The sequence below is a fragment of the Bufo bufo genome, chromosome 2 (genome assembly GCF_905171765.1).
Source record: "Bufo bufo chromosome 2, aBufBuf1.1, whole genome shotgun sequence".
NCBI classification, from domain to species: Eukaryota; Metazoa; Chordata; class Amphibia; order Anura; family Bufonidae; genus Bufo; species Bufo bufo.
Window position 1 is genome coordinate 739,347,667 of NC_053390.1, and position 12,254 is coordinate 739,359,920.

At 40.7% G+C, this 12,254-nt stretch overlaps 1 protein-coding gene across 1 annotated transcript in view; it reads right to left on the minus strand.

Annotated features, from left to right (window-relative positions):
* Positions 1-10,457, minus strand: part of RHOH (ras homolog family member H) — an 83,531-nt gene extending 73,074 nt beyond the window's left edge. The window contains exon 1 of the mRNA XM_040418951.1: positions 10,284-10,457. The gene's annotated coding sequence lies outside the window, so the exon portion shown is untranslated. The remainder of the gene's footprint in view (positions 1-10,283) is intronic.
* Positions 10,458-12,254: the final 1,797 nt, after the last annotated feature.

Below are 12,254 nucleotides of genomic sequence, written 5' to 3' on the forward strand. Positions count from 1 at the left end.
AAGGTGAAATATGGTAGGGTCCTGGAAGGGCCACATTGGGGGAAGTTTTATATTTGTGGTCATCCAATATCAAAGACATTACTCATTGAATTTCCCTGTGAGAAGCACCTCTACTAAAAAAAGGAACAAACAGAAAAGTAACCACAAAATTACATTTGTGATGGCCTCAGGCTGTCAGGGGTTAGCACTGTTGCCTTGTAGCACCGAGGTCCTGCATAGAGTTTGTGTTTTGTTCCTGTGCTTTCAGAGGTTTCCTCCAGGTTCTCAGATTTCTTCCCCAACTCCAAAAACAAATACTAATATATTAATTGGCTTCATACTAAATTGGCCCTAATGTGTCTGAGGTAGAGAAATACAGTAGATTGTGAGCCCCACTGGGGACAAAGACTAATGTGAGTGATGACAATGTGTATACATTATGAACCCATAGCACTTAGGTAGACAATATATGATAATTAAAGGATAGCGGTCTGACACTTCCTCCAGTCAACTGTTTTGGACACCCGCAGTGCCAGAAACTATATTGTGTAAAGAGCGGAGGCAGAAGGCTCTGTATACTGTGTCGTTTCCAGCATTGGTTTACTGAAGCTAAGCTCCGATGCACTACTGTGCTCCGTAGACAGTATAGTTTCTGGTGCCGCGGCTACCCCAAACAGCTGATCAGTGGGGGTGCCAGGTTTCAGACCTCCGCTAATATGATATCATTGACCTTTCCTTGACCGTTTCACATGCCAGTCTTAGTTTTAAAAAATCTATTGAAGAAAGACCACAACTTACAATACATTATTTATGTTTTGTTCCTAGTGTAGATTCAAGTTAAAACTTCCGCCAATTTTCTGGCATAAATCATTGTAAATGTGTCAGGTCCACCTACTTTTTCTTTTCCTCTTAGCACCAACACCAAAAAGTCATGATGGGTTGAGTAAAATATACTGATGACGATGTGTATACAACGCTGCAGAATATGTTGGCTTTATATGAGCAACAAAAAATAAATCAGGCTCCAAATTCTACTTATGCTCATTTTTCTCCATTTACATTCACAGCAGCCATTACAATTCCAGTGGCTCCCCTAGAAGGCAACAGTGGAATAACTACAGCCAACAGACACCTGACCAGACACCTCTTCATGTGTCACCTGAGCTTCCGCAAGAAAATCTCATTGAGTTTAAAAAGTACAAATTAAATAAAGCATTAGCAAAAAGTTATTTATACCAATATGAATTCTGGACAGTGACGTGTCTGACGAGTTCTATATTTGGGACATGTGAAACAGGAACCATTTTGTTTGTGTGGTGAATAGAGGCCACTGTCCTTGTGGAAATCCCCCTAGTTATAATAAGAAAGGACCTTTTTATCACAGCCAGCATTAACTTTTTCAGCAATTTATGCTGTGCTAGCTCTGAATAGGGATTGGAACTGATGGACTAGCCTTTGCCCCCAATGGGAGTCTAAGGGGCTTTGGGTTTCCATGACCATGGGTCTTGATGGGGTCACCCCATCTGCTTCCCACTTTGAAAGCCACAATCAGTGTTGATTGTGACAAAAAGTAAAAATGCATTGATGCCTATTACAACCATAATCATAATTATGAGCATGCTCGTCAGGATGCAGTAAATTAGTGCTGCTCATGAGATCCATACTCACCATGAGTCCTGGAAGGGTTAAAATGAGTGTCTGGGATTCGAATTAAAAAATGAATATTCTTATTCGTGAAATATTTTGGATATTGCCAGTGAGTAAGGCTGAGCTGCAATACCAGACATAGCCTATGGACAAGAGTGGTGCGGTTTCTGAAAAAATTGAGTTCCCTGCACAAAGTTGTCATGATCCAACTTGGCCTGTATGTGGCCATACCCTAAAAGTTAGAGAGGCTCTGTCACCCGGATCAACGCTACCCTACCAGGCATATAGCCTGGTAGGGTTGATGATGCTGGCAAAAAACGATACCTTTCTTTCTGCTGTTGGTGGTCCAGTAGTGGAGAAAAATAAACTTTTAAAAATATGAAAATGAAGTGTTTGAGCACCAGGAGGTGGGCTTATGCGGTTCGAGCACCACTCCAGCGACGTCCCTGGTGCTCCATAATGATGCCCCTCTGCTGTAGTTCACGCCCCCTGCCTTTAGATTGACAGGTGTTTGGACTGCAGAAGCCCGTTTCCTGGTGCTCGAATACTTCATTTGCATATTTGTAAAAGTTTATTTTTCTCCACAGCAGAAAGAAAGGTATTGTTTTTGTCAGGGCCATCAACCCAACCAGGCATAGCATTGATCCAGTCTCTTTAAAAGTACCAAGGGAGGTATGAAGTCTCTGCTATGCCTCTTTCACACATCCTTTGCAGATGATGAGCTGTAGAAGGAGCATGTTTATAGTATTTTAGGGCAAGTAACCATAACCCGGAAAAAAAATTAACATTCTGTTTTTGTTGGGAGTTTTACTTTAAAGTACACAGATTGATACTAATATAGAGTATAGAGTCAATCATACGCAATTACTTCCTCAAGTCCAAAAGAGGAAATAGTGGCTTTCTTCTGTTACCTCTCTCAAGCCTTTGAAACAAAAGCAAAATTTGGTTTGTTTTCAAAATTACATTAGTTTCAAATTTAGATATTTTTAATTCAATTGTCATTTTAATTTTTTTTCTAATTTATTAATTTATATATTTTAAGTATTTTTCTTTGTTTGACTTTGTATAGGACTTAAAAAGGTTTTCCAAGTTAAACTTCCCCAACAGCAGTAAATTTACTAAAATAACAAAAGAAGTGATACTTACGGTACCATTTTTATATCTGCTTATTCCAGCGCCATGCTCCAGTATGGTATATCTTATCAGTGTTTGTTTTACTGGCTGTAGCAGTGATGCCCTGTACACACATCAACCAATCACTGGCTTCAGTCACATACTATGAGGGCAGTGATTGGCAGCACAGTGACCTGGTGTTTACAGGATGTCAACACTAAAGCAAAGAATATGACACCGCAATCGCGACAGAGGTAAGTGCTAAGTATGACTTCTTTTGTTATTTTATCACATTTACTGCTGCTGCCTGAGTTTTTATTTAACTTGGACAACCCATTTAATGTCTATATGGGTGGTTAAAACGTATCTCATATGGTAACGGATCATTGCATAGTATCCCTTCTATTGCTGTTACAGAGAAGGCTAGATGGACAATACAACACAATCAGCTACAGTACTACATAACTTCAAACTTTACAACTTCAATGACACACAATGGGGGGAGATTTACTAACCAAAATGTGCCAAATTCTGGTGGAATTTATAGCAAAAAACTGGCATATGCTTTGCACCACATTTATCATTTTAGGCATTTTTTATGACTTGTCCAACAAGAGGGCATGTTTTAATAGAAAATAGGTGTGAGGAAGCCGGCAGCCGGTAAGCGCCCTTCACTCACTGCGCCTGCGCCGAATACTGAACGGGACGGCACAGGATTTACACAGCAGACAGTAGGAGACCAATGCTGCCTGGCCCTGTCAATCTAGTGTAGCAGGGCATGGCCAGCGGTGGGAGAACCAAGCCTCTAGGAGCAGTGCTAATTAGTATAATTTAAAAGTTATATTTCTGGAGTAACGGGGGCATAGATAAAAGTAGGAATAGACTAGTTAGGTTCAGCTGACATTAGCACATCGCTAATGTCAGCTAGTTTAATAGGGTAATTCTGGTGACACTCAGTATAATTGCAATTTGACTATGATGGTCAGTAAAATTATGGCTGGTTTTACCAGACTTGTACTACCAGATTCAATAACCACACAAAAGTTATCTGATACCAGTTTTAGTCAAACTTGATTGTGCATTTATGCCCTTATTTAGAGTGGTTTGGTGATGGTGGGTGTGATAGGTGTTCTTTGTGCCTGTTGCTTTTATTATACTGTATTAATGGTATTTGCAACATATAAGAGGCTGCAGCACAGACAAAATTCAGAAAGTCATTCAGTGGGAGACAGCGCTTGCTCGAGGATCCATTACTGAGCAGAGAGAGGCCCTTACTGTGTGGCTTCCACTATGAGCAAAATACATCACAATACAGATTCCTAGAACAGGTTCCCTGTTACGCTTTGCATAGACCCTCTACAAAGTATTCACACTTTCCAGTTATAACGCATTTGTTGCCAAAAATTCCGCAAAAACAGCAAAACCAAATTACTTTGCCTGTGACAAAAATGCACCAAAAACTGCAATATGACTGCAACAGGTAAACACAACACACCCTTAAAGGTTTACCAGCACTGTCTCTGGAATCTCTTGTGCCCTGGCGTCCATTTTCTAATGACAAATGCTGAATAACAACAAATGACCACCTTAGGGTATGGCCCTATGGAGCGGCCATGCTGCAGTCAAGACCCGCGCAGCCAATTAGCCCGCAGCTTCCTTTCGTTTAACTAATGAAAATCGCACTGCATTGTCGGTCTTGTTAGTGGCCGCACAACACTTTCAATACCACACGGCCATTAACAATTAAGAACAACTATACAGTGCAATCTTCATTAGTTAAATGAAAGGCCGCTGCGGGCTAGTTGACCATGCGGTTCTTCACCACAACATGGCCGCAACCTGACTGCAGCACGATCACTCCGTGTGGCCGTACCCTTAGGACATGTTTAGATGTGGTGGATGCTTTGCAGATTATTTTGCAGATTCTTCAAACATTTGCAACAAGGTAACATTACATGTGCAAAAACTAATCAGATTTCATCCACCGTATTGAAACAAAATGTCCAAGTGTGCAACAAAAATAGCATTTTTATCGTGAACATGTTTGATGCGGAGGTTAACACTGATTTACTGCACGTCCTTATGCTGCAAAACTGTCAACTGTAAATTAATTTCTAACTATTATATGAAAACCCTAAGAAATATGAAGGGGTTTTATGTTCGTGAAATTTCTGTTATGGAAAGGTTTCACAAATAAGTTGATACTTGGGAAAAACACCCTTGCTTAAGTTTTTGAAATAACTAAAAAATAATACATATTTTAGGATCAGAAGGCTGTATTTCACTTGGTTGCTGTGCTATACACGGTAGGGGATTACTGGGTAAAACAAATTTAAGTGGTTATGCTGCCTACAATATAAGCTTTGAGAATACCTAACTGGCATGCCATGAAATGGGTGCCTGGGCGTCGCTGTGGTTGTAGTGCTCTGGTCCATACATGACCTCCTCTCTCACTCTGTGTACAATGCACTGGACATTCTTAGGTGTCGTTCACACTTCAGTGAATCACGGATGTGTGCTCTCTGTGTTCTCCACGGACAGCACACGTAACCATTGATTTTTAATGTGTTTGTCCACACATTAGAAGTTTTCCACTGATCGTGAGACATTCACCACTTTGGTCCGGTGTGTGGACCAAACAAGCCTGTTGAAGTCTATAGGTCCATGAAAAAATGTGTTTGGTGCTTTTTCACTGACCACTGGTAGGATGCTCTAGAAATAAATTTTCAGCTGAGCAGCGTCTGTGGAATACAGATGACACACAGATGGCAAAAAACGGATACACGGACCAAATACAGATTCTTCACGGACATCTTCAAGAATTAAACACGGATAGAGTTTCCATGGATGTCAAACGGACACGGAAATGTGAACAAGGCCTTACATTTTACAGAAAGGGTATCCCTGCTGCGTCCATATCACATGCTTATGTGTCTATTTGTGATATTGGGTATTGTAAGTATAGTGGGAGTTTTTAAATTATTTGGAAAGTCCTATTAGCAGTTTTGGAAGCCAAAATCAGAAATGAATAAAAAAAAAAAAAGAGAAGTTTTATCAGCCTTTTATACGTTCTCTCTTGTTATGATCAACTGCTTATTTTGGCTTCTAAAACTGCATCCGGAAACCTGACCAGATGGCCGTACCCTAAGAGGACCAAATACAAAAAAATTACGTTCCCTGTGCTACCATTTCTTTTATTCCCATATCATCCATAGCTGCATCATTAGGGGTGTCTCAAGATTTTCTAGTCCACATACTCTCTGTATATATTACATTCATATTTCTGATGCACTTGTCACCGTTTCTGAGCATTTATCTACCAATTATAATGAAACAGCTCTGCCATAGAAGCCCGTTGTCTCTTTTTCCATACCACATGTGGTTTCTATAGCATTTTTCTAAACTGTGTGAATTTTTTTAAAAGTAGTTTTATTCCCTACAGAGAAGATGTCAGAATGTCAGGGGGGAAAAAACAGCAAAGCTTCCACATTCTGCGTCTAAAAATCCAAAAAATACCACCTAATTAACAAAAACACCAGTAGCAAAAAAAATTCAAATTTCCAATAGAATTTCAGATAAAATCTAGAGCTGGCATTTAATAGGAAAAAAAAAAAAAACCCAAAAAAAGGTGTAAAACGCCACTAAACATGCAAAAGTGCCATTATAAACCCGTGTGAACCCACCCTAAAGAATATTTAGTAACATAGTAATATAGTTAATAAGGCTGAAAAAAGACATCTGTCCATCCAGTTCGGCCTGTTATCCTGCAAGTTATTCCAGTTCATTTTTATATATACCGTATGTATGTATAATGGGGGTATAACCAATTAAAAATAAAAGCTAAAACAGTGAAAAAGTTTACTGAAAGTATTTGACGTGATCATTTGAATTATTTTAATTGTCTAAAAAATAAGAGACAAGTGTGGTTTGGTTCGAGTGGGTGTGGGGGACCAAATACTTCATGACAATTTTGATTGGACAGTTCTGGGGGTTTGATGGCCTGTATGAGAACAGATCAAGTGGTCAGACTTGCATTCACACATTCTATGTGGTCACGTATGAGAGCAGAAACCTCTTCTAGATGATTCCTTTTTATAAATGTGTGAGGAGAAAAAAAAAAAGAAATACCTGGAGATGTATAACTATATAAATAGGATAACTCTGGAGTATATATATATTTCTTTGTTTTTAAATTGTAAATGCTCTTTAACATTCATAATTACATAGGTCGTACATAGAGATGTAACTTGTAGCTCTTGAGCCCTAATGTAGATTTGTTTCATGTGGCAGAGGGGCCTTGATCTCTACACAGGCAGCAGGACCTGGATGCTACTGCTGCCCCTGCACACCCTATAGCTGCACTCCTAGTAGTCTACTTGGATAAAGACCCTCCATCAGCTTTAGGGCTCAAGCACACGACCGTATGTACTTTGCGGTCTTCAAAACACAATGCCTGTCCTTGTCCAGTAAATGGACAAGAATAGGACATGTTCTATTTTTTTGGCGGAACGGATATGTGGACATACAGACATGGAGTAATTTCAGATTTTTTCAAGCCCCATTGAAATGAATAGTTCCGCATACAGACCTGTAAAAAAAATGGAACAGAAACGGAGTAAAAATATGTTTGTGTGCATGAGCCCTTAACTACGGGAAAGAAAAGTGGCATGTAGGAAAGGTAAAAGTAATAAAATCAGTAAAATGGGAATCGTATTGTTAATTCCCACAAAAGCCCCTATACGACATGAATATATTTTCCCTAAAAGGGAAAGATCCATTGCTCAGTTTAGACTGGATCAACATTCAACATATATTTCCATAAGAATTTAAGATTTTTGCTTCAAAGTCTCTTTAGAAGCCATCATTTGTGTCCACTAAAACCAGCCACTGAGGTAAAGAAGCCTTTATTGTAACTTTTTTCCTTCAGCAGAGCAGAGGGCCCTTGTCTCTTCAGAGGGGACCATGCAGTGAACGGGTGCATAAGTATCATTTTGTAAAGGACCATTTATGTAAGGCCTGATGCACATGAACGTATTTTCATTCCGTGTCCGTTCTGTTTTTTTTGTGGACCGTATACAGAACCATTCATTTCAATGGGTCAGCAAAAAAAACGGAAGTTACTCCGTGTGCATTCCGTTTCCGTATGTCCGTATTTCCGTTCCGCAAAAAAATAGAACATGTCCTGTTATTGTCCGCATTACAGACAAGGATAGTACTGTTCTATTAGGGGCAGCTGTTCTGTTCGGCAAAATACGGAATGCACACGGATGTCATCCGCATTTTTTGCGCACCACGAAATACATATGGTCGTGTGCATGAGGCCTAACTGTGCAAACTGATCATATCCCCCTTAGATGGCTCTTCTAAAAATAAATGTAATTGTTTTAAGCTTCTCTCATTATTCTTCTCTTCTTTTTACCTTTTCCAGCTCTAGGACACCCTTCCTATAAACTGGTATGCAGGACAGGACTGGATACTCCCGATAAGGCTGCGTAATGATACGTTTATCTCTCTTTTGTGAGTCCATGCCTCTCTTCATACACAGCAGTATCTGGACGGCTTTAGAGGCATCAGATTGGCTTTGCAATTTGAAAGCTAGTATCATCTACAACTACAATCAAACACTTCACCGCAAGTGACTTTCTCCATTTTAAGACACCCCCCCCCCCTTTTTTTCTTAGAAGAGATGTTGCATGCAGATTATTAGCACCAAAATGTGCAATGCTACACATATCCACACTAAACATTATTTAGCAAGTCAATTATAAAAAGGCCAAAGAAAGCTACAAATGAACAACTGTGCAGAAATGACACATATCTGAATTGCCAGCACAAGGCCCAGAATTAAAGAAAAAAAAATGATAGTGTATAATCTCAATAAAATAGTCTGTCTTTTTAGGTTCTGAATTCTTTGCTTTCACCCATATACAGTATTTTATTAAAGTTTTATCCGTGAGCACAGAATCGTCTTCAATCAGACCATCCTAACTGCTTCCATCTTAACCACTAGGCGTGGTTGGGCCTAGCCCAGGGATCGGCAACCTCCGGCACTCCAGCTGTTCTAAAGCTACTATTCCCAGAATGCTCCATTTACATGTATTGTATGGGAATTAGAAGAACGGCCGAGCAAGAGTGCATGCTGGGAGTTGTAGTTTCATAGCGACTTTAGCGCTGAAGGTTGCTGACCTCTGGCCTAGCCAAATGTCGCCTCAGATCTCAGCAAAAATTCTTCCTGGTCGCATAGTGTGCAACATAAATATTTGTACCACATTCGTAAGTTGCTAAAGATAAGTTCCTGGCCCTACAGAGAGGTCCACCCTTTAGTGGTCGCTACAAAGGAGCCAACTGTGTGTCCTTTTAGAGCTTCGCCTCTGGTCATTTGTTTGTTATTAGCGGACAGTTTCCAATAATTTATTTTCTTACTTTATTATTATTATTATTTTTATTTATTAGTGCATTTCAGACTGTTAATTGAAAAAACTGTATTTAAAAAACATGTTATGAGACAGCACTAACATTTTGGCTCTCTGATTTTGTTAGGTTAAAAACTTTGTGGAAAAATGTCCCCGGAAATGTGTGTAGTATGAGCTATGTGGACGAAGCTACCAAAATCTATCTTAGGGTTATCTACATCCCTATAGGAACTTACAGGTGAAACTCGAAAAATTAGAATATCGTGCAAAGTTCATTTATTTCAGTAATGCAACTTAAAAGGTGAAACTAAGATATGAGATAGACTCATTACATGCAAAGCGAGATATTTCAAGCCTTTATTTGTTATAATTTGGATGATTATGGCTTACAGCTTATGAAACCCCAAAGTCACAATGTTGAGGTAGCCTTTGCTCAGGGGGTATGGATTAATAAGCTGACTAGAGTGTGACACTTTGAGCCTAGAATATTGAACCTTTTCACAAAATTCTAATTTTAAGCTGCATTTATGCAATTCCTTTTAAGTTGCATTACTGAAATACATGGACTTTTGCACGATATTCAAATTTTTCGAGTTTCACCTGTATTTTGACTAAATCGTAGGCTACACTGTGACTGGAATAACTAGGTTTATGAAAATTTTAATAAAGTGGATGAATAAAATGGGCCGAACTGCTTCCACACCTATGTTATCACGTCAATTGTTAATAAAACAGTAAAAGCAAAAAAAAAAGTTTTGTATTTTCTTTCTTTGCACACATTATATAAAGAATGAATGCAACATTTTGTTCCAGATCAGCCATCGAACATGATTCTCAGGACCTTATGAAAAATATTCATTGTTTCACATCTATGGACAAAATAAGATATTTGAATATTTTGTAACATTTGAAGCTAAATTTTAAAAACCCCTGTAGCTGCCCTTGTGTCTTCATTCAGTAATAGAAACAAGCATCTACCCCATATTACTCGAGCCTCAGCATCGTTCATGTCATATATGGCCAATGACAACATCAGAGACTCCAACCTGCTAATCAGAAATAGTTCAAGTGTAGTTACTAAAGTATCTAAACCAGGTTCCAGGGAGACCTGACAATAAGCTATTACCATACCTGATCTTTCTGCCATTTCTGAAATGCCGATGAAATTCTGAAGAAGGTGTGTCTCTGAAGGTGTAGACAGAGACATAACTCAGAGGTGAGAGCTAGAAAGTTGCTTGCAGACCCTTATACCAGCTGAACAATAGATGGGGAGTTGGCCTGCTGTACACTGTGCAAGGGGCTGCTTCGGTGAAGAGGAGGGGGAAGTAGGAAGAGCTCAGCCAGATGTGTCATATGTGATGTATGATAAAGTACATCTAGATATCCGCTTCCTGTCACACACAACACAACAAGGTAGCAAAGCCAACATCCCTGAGGGGATGTGTATTGTATAATGTACATCTTTTATATAAGAATGGACTTTGAAGTAGACACTGGAGTAAATTGTACACATTGTACATTATATATATATATACTAGCAGAAGGACCCGGCTATGCACGGTTTCCGTGTGTCGTAAAAAGATATCAACAGTATCCCCCATAACAGTGATCTCTACAGTACACGCCCCTTTAATAATGATGTCCACAGTGCCTGCCCCTTTAACAGTGATCTCCACCGTGCCTGCTCCTTTAGCAGTGATCTCCACAGTGAACGCCCCTTTAACATTGACCTCCCCAATGAATGCCCCTTTAACAGTGACCTCCATAGTGCCAGCCCCTTTAACAATGACCACATCTTAAACAGTGACCTGCACAGTGCCTGTCCCTTTAACAGTGACCTGCACAGTGCCCGCCCCTTTAACATTGTCCTCCACAATGCCTGCCCCTTTAAGAGTGACTGCCCCTTTAACAGCGACCTCCACAGTGCCCGCCCCTTTAACAGTGACCTCCACAGAGCCTGCCCCTTTAACAGTGACTTCCACAGTGCCTGCCCCTTTAACAGTGATCTCCACACTGCCCGACCCTTTAACAGTGACCTCCACAGTGTCCGCCCCTTTAACAGTGATCTCAATGGTGCCCGCCCCTTTAACAGTGACCTCCACGGTGCCGCCCCTTTAACATTGACCTCCACAGTGCCTGCCCCTTTAACAGTGACCTCCACAGTGCCCGCCCCTTTAACAGTGACCTCCACAGTGCCCACCCCTTTAACAGTGACCTCCACAGTGCCTGCCCCTTTAACAGTGCCAACCTCTTTAACAGTGACTTCCACAGTGCCCGCCCCTTTAACAATGACCACCCCTTTAACAGTGACCTTCATAGTGACTTCCCCTTTAACAGTGACCTTCACAGTGCTGGCCCCTTTAACAGTGACTTCCACAGTGCCCGCCCCTTTAACAGTGACCTCCACAGTGCCTGCCCCTTTTAAATTGACCACCCCTTTAACAGTGACCTTCATAGTGGCCGCACCTTTAACAGTGACCTTCACAGTGCCTGCCCCTTTAACAGTAACTTCCACAGTGCACGCCCCTTTAACCTTTTGAGGACCATAAGATTATCGTCATTAATATAAAAATAATTATATTTTTTTCCCTTTAACCCCTTAGGGACTGGGCTCATTTTCACCTTAAAGGGTTTCTACCACCAGAAATACTGTTATGTAGCTGACTGACATTAGCGATGCGCTAATGTCAGCACTACATAACAATATGTTTTTACCTTTCTCCCTGCAGCCGTTTTGGTGAAAAAAGCACTTTTATAATATGCTAATGAGCCTCTAGGTGCTATGTGGGCGTAAAAACAGCACCTAGAGTCTCCGTCTACTCCCCCTTTATCCCGCCCAGGTCCCCTGTTCTGCCCGCCCCGCTCTTCTTGATTGATGTGACGGTTCGCAGCAGCGTTGACGAAATCCCGCGCCTGTGCCGTTCACTTCTGTCTGCGGCACAGGCACAGTGAGTGAAGGCCGCTCTCCTGGTGGCGCCTTCCTCACTGTGACGTAGTTGGCGCAGGCGCAGTGAGGAATCCGGCACCAGGAGCGCATCATTCACTCACTGCGCCTGAGCCGAAGACAGAAGTGAATGGCGCAGGGAGAAAGGTAAAAAGCAT